Source organism: Crassostrea angulata, chromosome 8, assembly GCF_025612915.1.
Source record: "Crassostrea angulata isolate pt1a10 chromosome 8, ASM2561291v2, whole genome shotgun sequence".
Classification (NCBI taxonomy): Eukaryota; Metazoa; Mollusca; class Bivalvia; order Ostreida; family Ostreidae; genus Magallana; species Magallana angulata.
The window spans coordinates 40,305,174-40,323,113 of NC_069118.1; the positions used below are offsets into that span (position 1 = coordinate 40,305,174).

General features: G+C 31.2%; 1 pseudogene; it reads right to left on the reverse strand.

Moving 5' to 3' along the window:
- Nucleotides 1-4,999: 4,999 nt before the first annotated feature.
- LOC128159277 (complement C1q tumor necrosis factor-related protein 2-like) lies at nt 5,000-11,850 on the reverse strand (annotated as a pseudogene).
- Nucleotides 11,851-17,940: the final 6,090 nt, after the last annotated feature.

A 17,940-nucleotide genomic window follows, 5' to 3' on the forward strand; every position in this document is an offset into this window, starting at 1 on the left:
CAAGAAACTGTAATTTTCAGTATATCCACGAAAATTGATGGTCATAAATATTGATGAAACCACAGTCAGTAATGTTTTTATTTTGAAGCATTTATGATAGAGATACACATTGTCTTTAATTTATTCAGATGTACATTTTATATGATTTTAGTTTTTTGCCCCAGATGCCAAGAGACCAGCTGCCCAGAAGGTGGCAGTAAAGAGAACTGTAGGAGGGGGTGGGTAAGGAGTTTTTTTTTTATATCCACCTTACAGACAAGAGAGGGTTTGAAATCAATCAATTACTTCAAACTCAAATGAAGATTTGGGATGAAATTTGTTTGATAGTTTAAGCTTTTTTCAGTTTAAATCTGAGATGATTGGAAAGATCAAACTATTGCTGATAGTCAGTGTAATCAAATCACTTCCAGATCAATTTGTAATAATTTGAAAAAGAAATTTCTACAATTTGTATTTGTGGAAGACGTCCTACGTAATTAAACTACTGGTACTGTTTAAGCAGAATACTTTATGATATTATTGGTCACATTTGGTTTGTGATCTGATAATTTAGTACATATCAGCCTTAACTCTGAATCATAAAAAAATTGACAAAAAATATTTATTTTACATGACTATAAGTAAAATGTGGTATAAATTGTGTCCCAATTAGTTTGTGTAGAAATTAGAATCAAGGTACTGAAGTACTGTCGGGAGTTGATTTTATTGATTATTATCAATTTTAAAATTAACGATATGTTATTTTGCCTGGCAGGTAGTTTCTAATTAGGTCTTTCCACCTTTCAGTGAAAGAGTTTTTGTAATTTTTTTATGTTTATTATAATTTTCTCTTCTTCTCTTTTTTTCCAGGGACAACTTTTATACTTCTTGAGATATTGAAACAATTTTTTCTTTATGTTATTGGCCATTAAAAGTTATGGTACCAAATGACCCTTTGCCTGATAACTCACAGAACTTAAACAGTTATTGCCCTTGTATACGAAAAGCTTGTTATCGCTACTCCTCTGAAACCATAAGAGATAGAAACTTGGAACTTTTACCAATGTCTTCAGTACAATTAGAGGGTTCTTCAATCTATTCATACCAAAATGATCTGAGCTCCCCTTCTAGTAACCCCTGAAAGTATTTACATTTCCATAAAATTACTTCCAACTTTTTTATTACTTATCATAGAGACTTTGGACTACTTGGGATGGAAGCGTCTACCTTGGCCGAACAAAATGACATAAAGGTCAAAGGTCAAGGTCATTTGGAAATATCTTTATTAATGAGTTTTTAGATGGTGCACTGGAAATGCTAGAACAGTAATATGACACAAAAATAACTTATGATTTTTTGTTTCACAATGTTTTGATTTGAATGTATTTCTTTTTTGATATCCCATGGGTTCTAAATTGGCTAACAGGTCATTGCTATCCATTGTATAAGCTAAAATTGACAATACATGTAATTATACAGAGTGATAATTATTCTGATAAAATCTATAATTAAGTATGTCCTAATGTTTGCTATGTATTAAAATAAATTCATTTCTGTTAATCTTAAGACTTCTTTTAAAGTTTTTACACAAATATTTCTATATTAATTGGATCTGTTATACCTCCCTGGTCATCATTTTCAAGAAAAGACTAGACATAGATTATCGCTTAATTATTTTCTGGTATTGCTTTTGATAAACAATCACATATTATTGTATTATCGCATGTTCGATGACAAATATGAATATGTATTTGTTGTATCTGATTATCTAAGTTTTTATCGATCATAAAACAAGGAAGAAGGTCAATAAACATCAGGAGGTTTAAAAATAAACATTACAAGAGAGAGAGAGAGAGAGAGAGAGAGAGAGAGAGAGAGAGAGAGAGAGAGAAAGAGAGAGAGAGAGAGTCCGGTAAATTAATGTATTTTAAAATTAACATTCAAAGGATAACTCGTCCTAAAATCGACTAGAATATAAGAGTCACATATTTAAAAAAAAACATTCATTAACCTCTTTGACTTCGGGCTAATACCATCACACACACTTTATTCATAAAACGAAACTTGATTAAGATATGATATTTACAGTTCTATATATCATTGATGTCAACGTAGATAACCAATAGTCGACCATTTGTAATTCATACCACGATCTACCACGACCTTCACATTTGGTAAATATGGATTTTTTAGTTGGGTGCAGTTGCGTTAAATGTTTAACTGGGTTTGTCCAGTAATATCACAGGGAGTATTGCTTGTAATGACGTCTCAAACATATTCTAACAAGAAAATCAATTTCATCTTTCATTAATTATGCAGAACACATGAAAGGTAATAATTATTATTTTCCTCAATAATACAGATTAAACATTACACTTACATTTTTGTAATGTTTATCAGATAATTCTACCAAACCAAGATGAATAACTGGCATTTTAACGAAAACACATACAATATTTTAATTAGTCAAAAACACTAAAATACCACTTTCTGAAACTTTTCACTATGTTTATTGTAGAAATATTATATATCCAAGATTGATCCATGGGATCAATTAATCAAGAAATGAAAGGACTATGTGCGGTATATGGTCAAATATCTGCCCCCGATTTCAACCAATTTTTGAATTGCATCGTATAAAGATAAAATCTTCACAAATCATTGTATAGAGGATTCCTATAAATTTGATGTTGATTTTAGTCATCATTGCTCATTCGCTGTTTACCTATGACGTCACCTAAATGACCCAATTCCCGCAAATTTGCAAATAAATGAAAATATTCTCATTTTTGCTCTATATTTTGCATTCGGAAGTATAGAGCGCAGGTCTGCTCAAGTGCGATTTTAACATATGTTTTTCTTCAGATAGTTATACACATTATACTAAAAATGATACTTGAGCAAGCCTGCGCTCGATGTTTCCTAGTCGAAAAACCATCGGAAAACACCCACATTTTGCCACAAATCATCAATTGATCAAAATAATGCAATCTTCATGACGTCATTTCTACATTATGACGTCACTGTGGTGATAACTTTTTACACATTTATTTCCAACATGATTTTAACTATCTTTCACCTTGTTTTTAAAGCTCTTTCTTAAACTTTGATTTTGGGTGCAAAAAATGCATAAAACCGCACTTAGTCCTTTTTTTTGGATTGCAAAATAACGTCCCTTCAGCCATTAAGATCAGCAAGGTAGGAGGAAAGGTCAGCATCGTCAGTGGTATTTACTTCTACCATCTGTCTATCATCTCCTTTTTTCTTTTCCCAATAAGTTTGTGAGAAAATTAGGAAAAGTAATGATGTGATTTTTTCCCCTGTAAACCACAAGTAGCAGGTGCAAAAAACACGAAAAACCATAAGAAAAGGAACGCAACTCATCAGTGAAAGTGTAGTGTTACGTACAGTAACCTAAAACAGACTGGAAATGCTGATAGTTCTAGATCATCATATCTGGACTGAATGAAAATATTTCTCTCTTTTTAGAGCAATATTTTGAAATTTATTTCTATCCATGACATTCATTTTTTTCACTTCAAGTGAACAAAAACTATGGCTTTTTAACTAGGTAGAACATAGGTTTACATTTGTTGAAATTTTAAAATGTACAATGAATATTTAGAATTGCAAGAGTTACATGTTTTTGGTGAGGATTTACTTGTGTTCCTACCAGAAAGACAGTTGTTAACTGCAATTCTATGTATTTTTTGTTATGAGAAAAATAAGTTTGATGGTTTTTTATTCCAGTTGTTAATTGACTTCTTTTAGAAGTACATGTATTAGGTGTAGAGGAAGGAGAAAATCTGTGCATAACAATTGATTGAACTTCTCATGAATTGCGTAAAAAAATTTATATTGTAACAACATTACTGTTTTTAGAATTCATTGGTTGTTCTGTTCTCTGCTATTTTTGCCGTAAAAACAAATCCAATTCTATTCTGTTTCTTCAAAACTAATAGAACTCTTTCAATACTTGTCCAGGTTTTTTCAATGAAAATTAATGAACGGTATAGGAATTGCAACTATATTTTTCTCACAGTGCGTTTGGTTTACTACCAAGTCAGAATGTCGTAGATCTGTCAAACTATTTTGTATATAAACGGTATATTTTACAATTAAGTAAAGTCAAATTGAAAAAATAAAATATACATTGTTTTTTTATATAGCTCTTACACTGGAACTAATGTCTGATGCGCTAGTTTTGCTAAGTTTGAAAACCAGACCAGAAGTTTACAAGTATGGCGAACTGTATTATGGTACAGTTTATTTATTGGCAATTATTCAATTCTAAAATTATTTAAAATGATGAGTTTGGTCATCAATGAATGATCCACGTATAATCTGTATATCTGCAAGGTACAAAATTAAATACATGTACTATAAAAATAATTTTATGGCGTTGAAAAAAGTATTTAATCCTTCATAACTTTTCTTACAAAAGAATAAAATATATCAATATCAATAACGTATAGACCTGACCAGGCAAGATTACACCTCTCGGGGGACCTTCGACATTTCTTAGTCTGTCTTTATTTTGTCTCTAAATGCGTTAGCCAACCACCGAAATGCCTTTCACGACACTGAAAAAGTTTGTGACTTCACGTGATATGATTATTCCAAACTGGGGCTTTCGCAGTCTGAACGCTAGGTCAATAATAGTTAGAAATTAAATTCAATACATTAAAAGCGGTTAATCTAATGTATATAATTTGCAGGTTTCAAATTAACATACATTAAGGCTGATAAAGCAACACAAATCTTTCTTTCTTTAAAATCATTCAAGTTTCAATATAATTCATAAAAGCAAATTTATGTTTCTATTTTGAGTTAGATAATTTAGAAGAATTTGAATTACCAAATTAATTCAAAGAATAAATCGTAGCATGAAATTAATTTGTTTTTATTATTATGTTGGCACATATATTTCTTTGAATTTCAACACCGTCGTGCTTTTTTTTAAAAAATACAAAACATTTGACATCTTAAAATACTTTATTTATATTGTGCTATATATATGCTACATTTTTTTTCCTGAAAAGTAACACCAGTTTGTACCATGGGCATACTGCCCGTAGTTTATTTGGGTTCTGATCCACACTTTATCGCCTTTCTTCATTTTGATGTTAGCATGTGAGGTTGTCATAGGATGTCCACTGTGACCCCTTCCTTCGGCAAAGTTATATGTAACATATTGGCCATTCAGGACAATTTCAGTTACGAAATACTTTCCTGCTGTTGTCGATATTGTCCACGTAAAGGAATATATACCATCTAGCGGTGCTGTAAATATTCTGGAGATATTGTCGTAAGCGTTTCCTTCGTTTAATGAAACTTTATCAAAGATCACAGTCTCTTGGTTCTTCAAGTTTTGCAATGTCTTGGTAAGTGAAGATTGGAAAGCAATCGGATCTATTTTAGGATTAGAAAAAAATACTGTCAGGGAACAAAAGAGAATAAATGGAAATAGTTTCAAGGAAAAGAACATAGAAGCAGTTAAAGATGGGTGTCATAATTCTCAATATGAATTATAAACACCAGCTTATAGACTTTTACGTATAATATTTAATGATTTGTACTGTTGCGCATGTTGGGTAAAGCCTGCTCAGAAGTAGCTCTCTACTACTTTTACTTTTTATTAGATGAGCTTAAAATTCAACAATCAATACTTGTGTTAAAACTGGAAGTTGCAACGAATAATTCTTATTACGTACATGTACTTTGCAGCGTTCAATTAAAAAAAAACCCACAATAAGCTGTGTACCCGGCCAGTTGTACAGTGAAATGTTACTATTGGACAAGAATGAGTTTCGATGAAGTTTCTACATAGTCATAATTAAGGGTCATGGAGAACCGTGACTATATATACTACCACTTGCCGTGGCGTTTCATGTGCAGTTCCCGCCACAAGACGAGCGAAGCTCATCATCAAATAGCAGATTCTGAAAATAACTTAGTAATATTTTAGAGAGAGAGAGAGAGAGAGAGAGAGAGAGAGAGAGAGAGAGAGAGAGAGAGAGATTACCTTATCATATTTTTATTAGAAAAACCAACTGTTGTCATTGCCTTGCTAGGGACGAATTTTTATACAAAATTTCAACCCACTTTTACTTTCGAATTACAAACACCTCACGCTAAACGATCATAAGATGGATTTCTTTTGCACTTTTGCGTCAATTTTGAAAGCTTCCCTGGCAACCAATCAAATGAAATCAGCTCACACATTTCCATTTTATCTTACTTTTTTTTTATAATGATATAAAAAAGGCAGTTGCCTTCCGCTTATCCCAAGTGGCTATTCGAATCTTTTTAATTCATAATTAAGATCCATGCCTTCGTTTAAAGCATTCAATAAGATTCTCAATGAAAAAATATATCAGAGCGTATATTGTAGCAAATATAAACTTACTGGTAGGAAAATAACATGTTAGATATGATAAAGAAAAGAACATGAAGGTAGATTAAATTTATTACAAAATTATTACACACATGATCAATAAACATTGCCTTTGATATTTTTATATTTCCTGAAATCAATTTCTGATTACTCAAGCCCCGAGTTCAATAAGATGAAACAATTGAGACGCAAAAACTATATTATCAAACAATTTTACCATATTGACAATGATTATTTAAAATTCCATTTTTGATTAGAGTGCAAGTTTTAAACAAGAAAATCACATTGCTAAACTTAAATTAACTGATCATATTTTTATTCTCTTTTATTGTACATATTTTAATATTGGAACTTAAAATCAGGTAGAAAGTGCACTGAAAATGCTTGTACAGTAATATGACACAAGTAATATCATAAGTTTTAAATTTCATTTTGAATATATGGAAAATACTACGTAATGTTTATCAGATAATTCTACGGAGATGAATAATTAACATTTTAACGAAAATACATACAATACGAATAAACAGTCAAACACTAAAATACCACTTCCTGAAATTTTTGAATATGTTTATTGTAGAAACATTAACTTAAATTTAGATCATTAACAACTATAAAGATATTGCTCCATACTAAAAAGAAGAAAAAAAGTCCACGGAATTCATAATTAACTAAATTAAGATACAATTTATATTAATCATATTTTTTTTTTTCTCAACTCAATAGTAAAGTGTATTTTACACTTGAAACCCGTTTTAGATACACATTCATACTCTTTTTGATATAAAAACTATTTTTCTACATATATTATATATCAAATACTATTTTGATTAGTTTTAAAAAAAAATACTATCATATTACAAACAAGTGAAAAATATTAAGCAAAAAACATATCCAGGATTGATTCATGGAGTCAATAATTCCAGAACTTAAATTTTCTTTGGATTGCAAAATAAAGTCCTCCCTCCATCAAGATCAGCAAGGTAGAAGGACAGGTCGGGATCGCCAGAGGTATTTGATTCTTTCATCTGTCTATCATGTGCTTTTTCTGTGCAATGTTTTAGTTGAAATTGATTTTTTTCTTTTCTTTCCGTTTTTTTATCTTATGTATAAAACAAAATTGCTGCTAAATTTCTATGGTTATTTCAAGATATACAATGTAAATCCATTAACATTTTGTATTTTTAGTGATTTGGAAGGGAAGGGAAAATATGATGTCCCTTTCAAAATTACCTTAATTATAATTCAGAAAATGCTCCAATTTGTTTTGCATAATGGTTCGATAGTATTATCTCTAATTAAGAATTGTGCATAGATCATTAGATTTTTTCGCACATAACATTGAACATATTTTTTAAAATATTGTTTGGCATACACACTTCTGGAACAGGGACCGTATTTTTTTTAGCAATTCTCTTATAGTTGCTATCAGTTTTTTGTATGCAAGAAACTTAAAACTACAGACATATATCAAATTGAAGTCATGAATGTTCATGAAAAAACCATCATTAATGAAAACATTTCTCAAACCATTTTTCGTGAAGAATTGCTTTTCTTCCATGTAAGATATTTTTGTCAAAAAATAATGTGGTTCTATATACATATTTGTTTCTAGTTTTGGTGGTTTATCAGAATAAAATATCCATGCATCTAAATCATCCTTCAAAAATATATTTTGTACAATTTAAAAATAATTTTTCTTAAAATATTCTTTCACACATAGCACTATTCTTAATATCTAAGTCTAAAACTAAATGCATGTTGCTATTTATTTGATATGATCTTCATCCAAACCAGTTTAAATGACATAATAAATTCTTTGACGTTAATCATCCTAAAACCACCGTCTTCAAATTTTTTGAACACACACTCTTTTTAAGGTGTATATTAAGAAATGCAAGGGAGTTACATAAATTGGTAAGGATTTAATGCTTGTATTTAGTACAATTCTTTGCTAAAGCCTTATATTTCTTCGTTATGATGAAATTAAGTGTTGGTGTATTTTAATTCTTGTTATCATTTGACTTAAATGTATTAGATGGGGATGAAGTGTGTTAAAACATATACAACATTATTGTTATAGAATTTTCTGATTTTTCAATTTACTGCAAATTCAAACACATCCGGCGAAATGTTCTCTTTTCACCGAAAAAAACCCAAATCTAATGCTATTCAAAACTATGATGCTCTCTAAAATACTCGCCTATATTTTTTTGTCATGAAAATTGTAATACTGTTCACAGAATATTAGCCTACATTGGAATTTCAAGGTGTGCTACCAAGTCAGAATGGCAAAGATATTGCATACTCTTTGTACATAACTGTATATTTTACAATAAATCAAAGTCAAAATAATAATACTCATTCTTGTTTTTTTCTTCTTAACTCTTACACTGGAGCTGAAGTCTAAGGCGCTTTTTTTCTATTTTGGAAATCTGACTTGAAGTTTTTTTCTCATTTTTTTAAGCTTAATAAAAGCATTGTGAAAAGAATGCAGCATATTATTCATTGGTATTAATCCAATTCTAAGGTTATTTTGTGTGATGACAAAGGACATTTATAAACAATCCACGTACAACTTGTATACTTACACATATGCAAGAGAAATGTCATCAAGAAAATAATTGGAGAAGTGGCACGACAGCAACTTAATTTGCAAAATTAAAAACAATACTGTAATTAATAAATCTATATACTCTTTCATAACAAAACTTTTGAAAGAATTAACGATAACACCTCAGTAGACAGATAGATGTTTATATATATATTGGCCACTGTTTTAAAACTTTGCTTAAGAAAAATAGAAAAGAACGTCATTTTTACACCTTACCGAGGTCCTTTAATTTAAAAAATAATATTTATTTTTAATTATTGTCTATATGTTTTACTTTCTTTTCTATGGAAATTGCTTCTACTATCGTTCTATCATCTGCTTCCTTATTCTTGTACCTGTCTTTTTTTCTGTGTGAAGTTTTTGTTTAAAAATAAGGTGTTTTTTTTTCTTTAGTCATTATTCAGATTTGCTTAGCTACATGTATATATATGTATATATATATATATATATATATATATATATATATATATATATATATATATATATATATATATATATATATATATATATATATATATGAAATTAATGGGAAACCATTTTAGATTAATTGTTCGTGTTTTGAGTTAAGGCGTGATATATATTCTTCTATAAAGGGCAGGGGATTTCCGTTGTTTTTTCTTTGCATCTGTAATTTACACCTTTATCACATTCAATGCATGCAACAGCATTTTCATTTAATATTTGCAAAATAGATCAAATGATATAAATATGCCCACAGCATTTAAAGCATATATAATGTGTCAATTTTCTTAATGGGTCAGATGCCAACTTTGTTGTCTCTAATGTTCACATGTGTGACTTTTGCTGAGTACGGAGGTTGCACATCTTTCATGGGAACCCCCTCGAAACACAGCGGGAAAGATCACCGACTACAGTCCAGCTCGCATTTGTGCAGTTGTACTGTGGCCAAGCCTCATTATGTAGATGTACGGTGACTGCTGACAGTCTGGCCTCTGCCCACTTTGACTACACAACCAAACCAGCCGTAATCTTCATGATTGCCGCCCGCAGTGAGACGGGATAGGGTCCTGCTATGCAGACCAGGTAGATTTTAGGTATCTTTAGTAAAATATATAAAGTCCTGGTGTTTTATTGGGATAAAAACAGTTTCTTGAAATTGTGTATTTACTTCATGTTGAATTCAGATATTAAGTCTTTTTGTATTAGTTTGGATGTAAGGAAAACAAAAACAATTAAGATACATTTCTCTGCAAATAGCAACTTGTTAATTTTATATATTTTTGGTGTGAAATATTGAGAATACAAAGCATGTATTGAAATGATTTGGCTAAAACTGTGGTTTTATCAATATTTGTTGAATACCAATATTCATGGATTTCTTTGTTCAGTTGATCCACGAAATTTGATGTTCATTAAAAAGCAAATCCTGATAACATATTGTATTAAAAAAGGATCATAATTAGCAAACTTTTGCATCCAAGAAACTGTAATTTTCATTAAATCCAAGAAAATTAATGGTCATAAGTTTGATGAAACCACAGCGAGTAGTGGTTTTATTTTAAAGCATTAATAGTAGAGATGAACATTTTCTTTATTATGTGATAGAGATCTCTTTATTTAGGTTTAAATTTGATATGATTTAGTTTTTTGCCCCAGATGCCAGAGTCCAGCTGCCCAGAAGAGAACTGTAGGAGGGGGTAGGCAAGGAGTTATATACACCTTCCACCTTACAAACAGGGTTTGAAATCAATCATTTGCTTCAAACTCAAATGAAGATTTGGGATGAAATTCTGTTTGATGGTTTAAGTTTTTCTTCAGTTTAAATCAGAGATGGTCGGAAAGATTAGACTATTTGCTGGTAGTCAGTGTAATCAAATAACTTCCAGATCAATTTGTTATAATTTGAAAAAGAAATTTCTACAATGTGTATTTGTGGAAGAAGTCCTCCGTAATTAACCTAAAGGTACTGTTTAAGCAGAATACTTATTAAAATATTATTAAAATATTTATTTTACATGACTATATGTAAAATGTGGTATAAATTATGCCCCAATTAGTTTGTGTAGAGATTCGAAAAACGAGATGATGTTGTAATTTCTTTCCCGTAGACCTCAACTAGTTGGAGCTGTCCAGGCAAAGAAATAGAAAACCGAGGATACAAATGAACAACCATAACAACAGAATAGGGAATGCCGCTTGTTGATGATAGTACAGTTATGTTCAGGACTAGAAAAACTGAATGTTCTTGATTATCATCTCTGAACCTAATGAGGATATTCTCATTTTTTACATCAATGTTTTTATCATGTTAAAGTTCTTGAGAGAAGTTTTATTTCTGTTGTTACCATTCTTGATAAGCAGCTGAATTCATTGTACAAAGGACATTCCTCTCATCAATCTTCATCATCATTGTCATCATTTTCATCATTGTGTATCAACTGATATAATCGCACTCAATATTGACGGATATCATTCCTGTTGTAAAAAGTGCAGCTTATATCATGAAGGCTTTTTTCTTTTTTTCTTTTTTTAAGCCTAGGATATTATCTAAAATCTCAATTCATGGTTCAATTTGTTTTTTGAAATTGATTTCTGTCTATGGTCTTTTTTCACTTTGAACTAAAACTGTGGCTCTTAAACTAGGTAAAAAATAGGTTTACATATTTTGAAATTTTTACATGTAAATGTACTCTGTATATTAAGAATTGCAGAAGAGTTACATGTTTGGTGAGGATTTAATACTTGTATTCCTACCAGAGAGACAGTTGTTGTTAAAGTGCAATTCTTTGTTTATTACCTTTTTTTGTTATGAGAAAGAATAAGTGTTGATGGCTTTTAATTCTAGTAATCAATTGAATTGTTTTAGTACATGTATTAGGTGTAGAGGAAGGAGAGAATATGTGAATTACAGTTGATGGACTTACTCATGAGTTGTGTTTACATACATTTACAACATTATTGTTTTAAAATTTAAAATAGATTTTCCTAATCTCTGCAACTTAAATTATTTTTTCTATACAAACAAAGAAAAATTTCTTCAAAACTAATAGAACTCTGTGAAATACTCGCTCATGTTTTTTTTTATGAGAATTGTAATACTGTTCACTGATTGGTGGACTGTATCGGAATCACGACCATATTTTTCTCCCAGTTCAGTCAGTGTGCTACCAAGTCAGAATGTCATAGATCTGTCAAACTATTTTGTACATAAACTGTATATTTTACAATTAATTAAAGTCAAAATTAAAAATATGCATTCGTGTTGTGTTTTTCCTTGCTCTGTCAATAGAGCTGAAGTCTAATTCGCTAATTTTGATTTGTTGGAAACCAGACCAGACGTTTATCAATATGATGAGCTATAGTTTTTAATTATTTCCAATTTATTGGCATTAATTGAATTCTTAGGTTATTTAGCTACAGACATGTAGACCACTGTTTCTACACATTACCAGAAAAAGATAATTTAAAAATAGAATGCCAATTTTAAACCCTCGGGGTACCCTTTGTTTTTTTCAATTTTTTAAAATGATCATTAAACTGAACTACAACCTTTAAAAACATTACCGTACATAAAGCATTGTATATCTTAATGCTGTTTATAGATGTCTATGTTCTTAAGATTTAAAAAAATAAAACTAAAGTAATTGAAATCTAATTAATTGCAATTATAAAAGTAATTGAGACTGAATAATTACGTTTAAAAAATCAATGTAATTGTAATTGCAACTAATTGATAAAATTGGCAATGTATGTGAACACATTTTTAAGAAATCACTTTTCAAAGTAATCGGTCCTACACTACTGAATTCAAAATCCACTGATATTCCCAAAAATTGACTGACATTGTTTGACATCCACTGTATATTCACTGTACCCTACTGTATATCCACTGTACACCCACTGTACAGAACTACTGTACCACACTGTATCCCACTGTACACCACTGTACAGAGCCACTGTAGGCCACTGTACTCTACTGTACCCCACTGTACCTACCCACTGATCAGCACTGTACCTCACTGTACACCACTGTACGGGGCACTGACCAACACTGTGCCCCACTGTACATCACTGTACAGGGTACTGACAAACACTGTACACCACTGTAACCCACTGTACCTATGTTTTTATAAGTTATTAATATGTTTGAACAATAAATTGAATATTTACTTTATTTGAGACCAAAATCTGGATTAATTTTGTTTTGATTCTTTCCTATTGCTTACAAGAGAGAAAATGGGCTTCTATATCTTTAAGTTCATATAAAATTAAATGCGCGGTCAGGGAAAGAGCAGGGATATCATCGATTTCTCGGGGAGCTTAGACATATTTTGGATAGTTGTACAATGTAAGTTTTAAAAAATTGAATTATCCTCAACCCCCCCCCCCCCCTCCGATCCGTGCATGTATTAAAAACTCAGAATCCAATTATCATACAAAATATAGCAACTCATCCAATTAAAAGGAGGAAGTATTTATATCTATTTCAATATCAATGTTTTAGTAACTAAGTATTTAGTTGGGTTTTTTTTTTTACAATGAATTTCATTTTATCAATATTGTCAAATAAATATTAGTTTACATGTTACATTAAAGTTTTAAAATTCAAAGAATCTAAAACTATGTATTACAATTTATAGATAAAAAAAAATTCCACTATATTGCTCAGCATACTGATTTTTTTTTCAAAAGAGAGAAGATAACCAACTGGTCTGGACTTTAAAATGTCTTTGAAGTTTTACTTCACAGGAAGATCAGTGAGGCAGTGTCTGTGTATAGTATACATACTTTCAGTAGATCAAAAGGTGTGAGTGTAGCAATATTCAGCCTTGTAAATTGTCAGTCTGACACCTTGTTCAAGATATTATGTAATTCCCTTATAGGGGTATTTGTGGTCTTTAGAGTATTAAATCCAGTTGAAATATATATTTTCAAAAATATAACATGTATGAATAAACGAAGTTATCTTTTTATTCATCATTTTAGACGCGTTTTTTATTATTTAAATCAAGTCAGATATTAAACATGTTAAATATTTATAAATCCTCACCCCCCCCCCCTCCCCCAGAAGTCGCTGATATCAAAATAAGTACATGTATAGTGTTAAATTAAAATGAAATGTGGTGATAACGAACAGTGTTCAAATAATATTTCACTCTGTTACGGTACTTTAAATTATATACTTTTGAATTTTAAGAGTGTTCTTTAGTTATCACCACTTGCCATACATCTACATGTACCTTCTCTTGCACGGCTAAGAATGTTGCCATGATATAGTTACATAGTTTTAATAAGAAAAAAATATATCCTCTCTCTCTCTCTCTCTCTCTCTTTCTCTCTCTCTCTCTTTCTCTCTGTTTTGTTGTAACTATCATCCCAAATGTTTATGGACCAAGGTCAGGAAGGCATAAACACCCCCAGTATTTTTGCTGCATCACAATTTGATTTTAACATCTCTTCAATTATAAGCGACACCTCAATATTGGCAAACATATTTATTTTCTCTTTCCGTAATAGGCGAATTGTGTACAGGTCGGATAAATGAGAAAAATATTTTCATTATTCAGTAATTGAAAAATAATACGCAATTCATATTTGAATGTTTGTGACCTAATAAATTCAACGAAGATAAATGAGCGAGCAGCCAAAATCATGCGTATAAAATTTTCTTATTAAAACAAACTTATGAGCTATAAAAACTGTATTTACTGGTTATACAGACAATTGGAACTTGTTGCACGAAAACGTCACTCCATTGAGAACGAACTCCATTAGTTGTCATCGTATAATGGCTGCCTTTACATTCAATATTTTAACTGATCATATGGTTTTCTAAAAAAAATTATATTTGTTAAAATTAACGTCTTTAACAATGTCAAGTGCTAAACACAATGTACCGAGTAAATTTTTGTTTGGGGGGGGGGGGGGGGCGAATTACATGTAGTTTACTAAATTTTGCTTACACAGTCACTTAGAAAAAATCCGGACGATACGTAACATTTCCGTATAAAATCGCTTCGTGTTGTCTTTAGAACAAAAAGATATTCAAACAAAGACCAATTCTGACTAATCATTTATATCTTGTGTAATATTTGCTTCCTGTGTATAGTGATTAGCAGCGTTCACGACCGCATGCGGGTAGACGTCCAGCCCCGGAGGCTTTCACACCTCTAGAAAGTAAGCCCCGCCCTCACCTGATATTTACCAACCAGTAAAAATGTTCGGCCTTTAAAATGATTTTTTCTTTCTTTTTTTTTTTACTTCATTCACTGAAACCAGTATATTGGTATATTGTATCATAGCAAACAAGATAATTCTCTCTCTCTCTCTCTCTCTCTCTCTCTCTCTCTCTCTCTCTCTCTCCATGCTAGCGTACAAATATTTTAGTATTTGAATAAAGTACCACCGGTATCATGTATAGTAATATTGACAGCGGCTAAATGTACATGTTGGCATAAAAAAATTAATTCTAGTTACGGGATAATGTCCATGAATTCAAATGATTTGAAGCTCGTTATTGAATGATTGTCTAAAATATTCATAATAAATGAAAGTCAACGCTAAAAAGTATTTTTTTATATCGACGATGTATTGTCTCCTTCTTTGTGTATGTCTACCAAAAAAAATCTTTTGTCTGTCTGGGAACAATGAAAAACTCGGAACAAACAGAAAAAGGCGCAGACTATATACACGCGACCGGCTGACTGTGTCGAGGTGTGAAAACCGACCACCTGTGTATACGTGTTGTAGCCTAGGTATAAACAGATGTAAACGTTGGGGAAATCAAAAATCTGAATTTTCACTTTTGATTAAAAAAACCATTACGGTTGCCGGGTGCCATTTAGAATCTGTCTTAAAAGATTATTTTTATTTACTTACAATTAGGACTACTTGCATGTAATGCATCAAAAGTGGGATTTATTATATCTATTTAATAGTTATTACACACCGAGGTCAAAATTAAACAAAAATGAATTAATTTTATTAACATAATATTAATGCTTAACATGAATCGTTTCGACATAGCACAGTACTGCAAGGGGTATCAATTTGGCAAGTTGATGAGGAAAAAAAAAAGGGGGGGGGGGGGTATTATCCGTACTACATTTTATTTTTCGACTTAAATTTGCAGATTTTTTTTAAACATTGGAGTTAGTTGACAGAGATAAACTTGAGAAAAATAATCGGTATGTAAAAGAAGCAGATTAATAGACAATTAATTTCTTACCCCAATCGATTTCTGATGACTCTCTCTCTCTCTCTCTCTCTCTCTCATGAATTTACTAGTGATAAACATGGAGGCCCTAAGTCAAAAGGAATAAGCACGTACGTTAAATTACGGCATCACAACCAGTTCCAGTATAGATTTTATTATGAACTTTCCTACGACTACATATGATACCAATACAATACAGTCAGAAAGTGATATACATGTAATATCTCTCTCTCTCTCTCTCTCTCTCTCTCTCTCTCTCTGTTTAAAATTTGAAATGCATTCTGCAGTATATGTAATTTGTAAAATTAAAAACCAACATTTGCAATGTATTTTTAAATATAATTTTAATCAAAAGAAATCAACATATAAGCTAGAACCTCGCAGGCTTTCTTAAAAATGTACCTGTGTAGTCAAGCGCGCAGTCATGATACACGGACATGTGTACACGAACAAGCATGAATATATTTTGTGGATTCGGTGTTTAATTGGCTGTTTTTCAGTGGGTTAAAGACAGCTCATGAGACACAGAGAATTAACAACCCGATCATTTAAATCGGGCTTGTCGTATATCATCAATAAGGAATGATAATGAACCTTGCTGGTTGGGAAGGGGGGGGGGGGTATTTTCCAATGACTGGCAGAATAAACATATTGACATGCACTTTTTTGATAATCAGATTCAACATGTAAAATTCAGAACTTTCACCTGATAGCTAGGGACATTATCATAATTTTGTGATCGTAACATTCAATAACAAAAGACGATAATAAATAAAACATGCTAAATAAATTTAACGACCTGTTGCATTCTTCTGTCAGGTTGTATCTATGCATAATGTTATTGCTATATACAGCATAATAGAAATAAATATTGAAGAAAAAAAATATCCTGAAGATTTAAAAATCCGATTTTTTTCTCAAATTAATAGTACAGTGGCGTACAGTGGGGTACAGTGCTGGTCAGTGCCCGGTACAGTGGCGTACAGTGGGATACAGTGCTGGTCAGTGCCCTGTACAGTGGCGTACAGTGGGGTACAGTGGAAGTCAGTAGGACTGTACAGTGGTGTACAGTGGGACACAGTGCTGTTCAGTAGAAATGTACAGTGGGGTACAGAGGGGTACAGTGGAAGTCAGTGAAATGTACAGTGAGGTACAGTCAATGTACAGTGGATGTCAGACAATGTCAGTCAATTTTTGGGAATATCAGTGGATTTTGAATTCAGTAGTGCTAGTTACAGATTACAAAGAATTACAATTCTTTGGTATTTAAACAAAGCTTTTGTATACATTTTGAATGTTTAAGAGCAAATCCAGTTTTAGACATAAGATGAATTTGTTAAAGGTTAGGAATTTTTAATTTATGCTTAAAATGAATATGAAGATAGCCAATTCTGCTTGAAAAAGAATGTTTACTGGTATATTAAACCTAGTATGTAAACAAAGACAGGGCCTTGTTTACATGACAAAGAATTGTGAGCCCTTTATCTTGCTTATAACTCTACTTAAATTTTATTTGATTATTAGAAATACATTTCTTCCGTAAGCATTGTAAAGAATTAAAAAATAGAAAAAATAGAATTTGATTAAAATTGTGACCATGACCCTTTAAGATTCTTTATTTCAATATAGAATGCATGCGATATTCCATAGTATGTCTCCATGGCGTTTCCGTGACGTTGTCGACCATTATCATCATCGTTTCAAGTCATTGTTTAGGAGTCCGCATTGCATAGTCATTTTATCCCATATTTGTGACAGTGATGACATGATGAC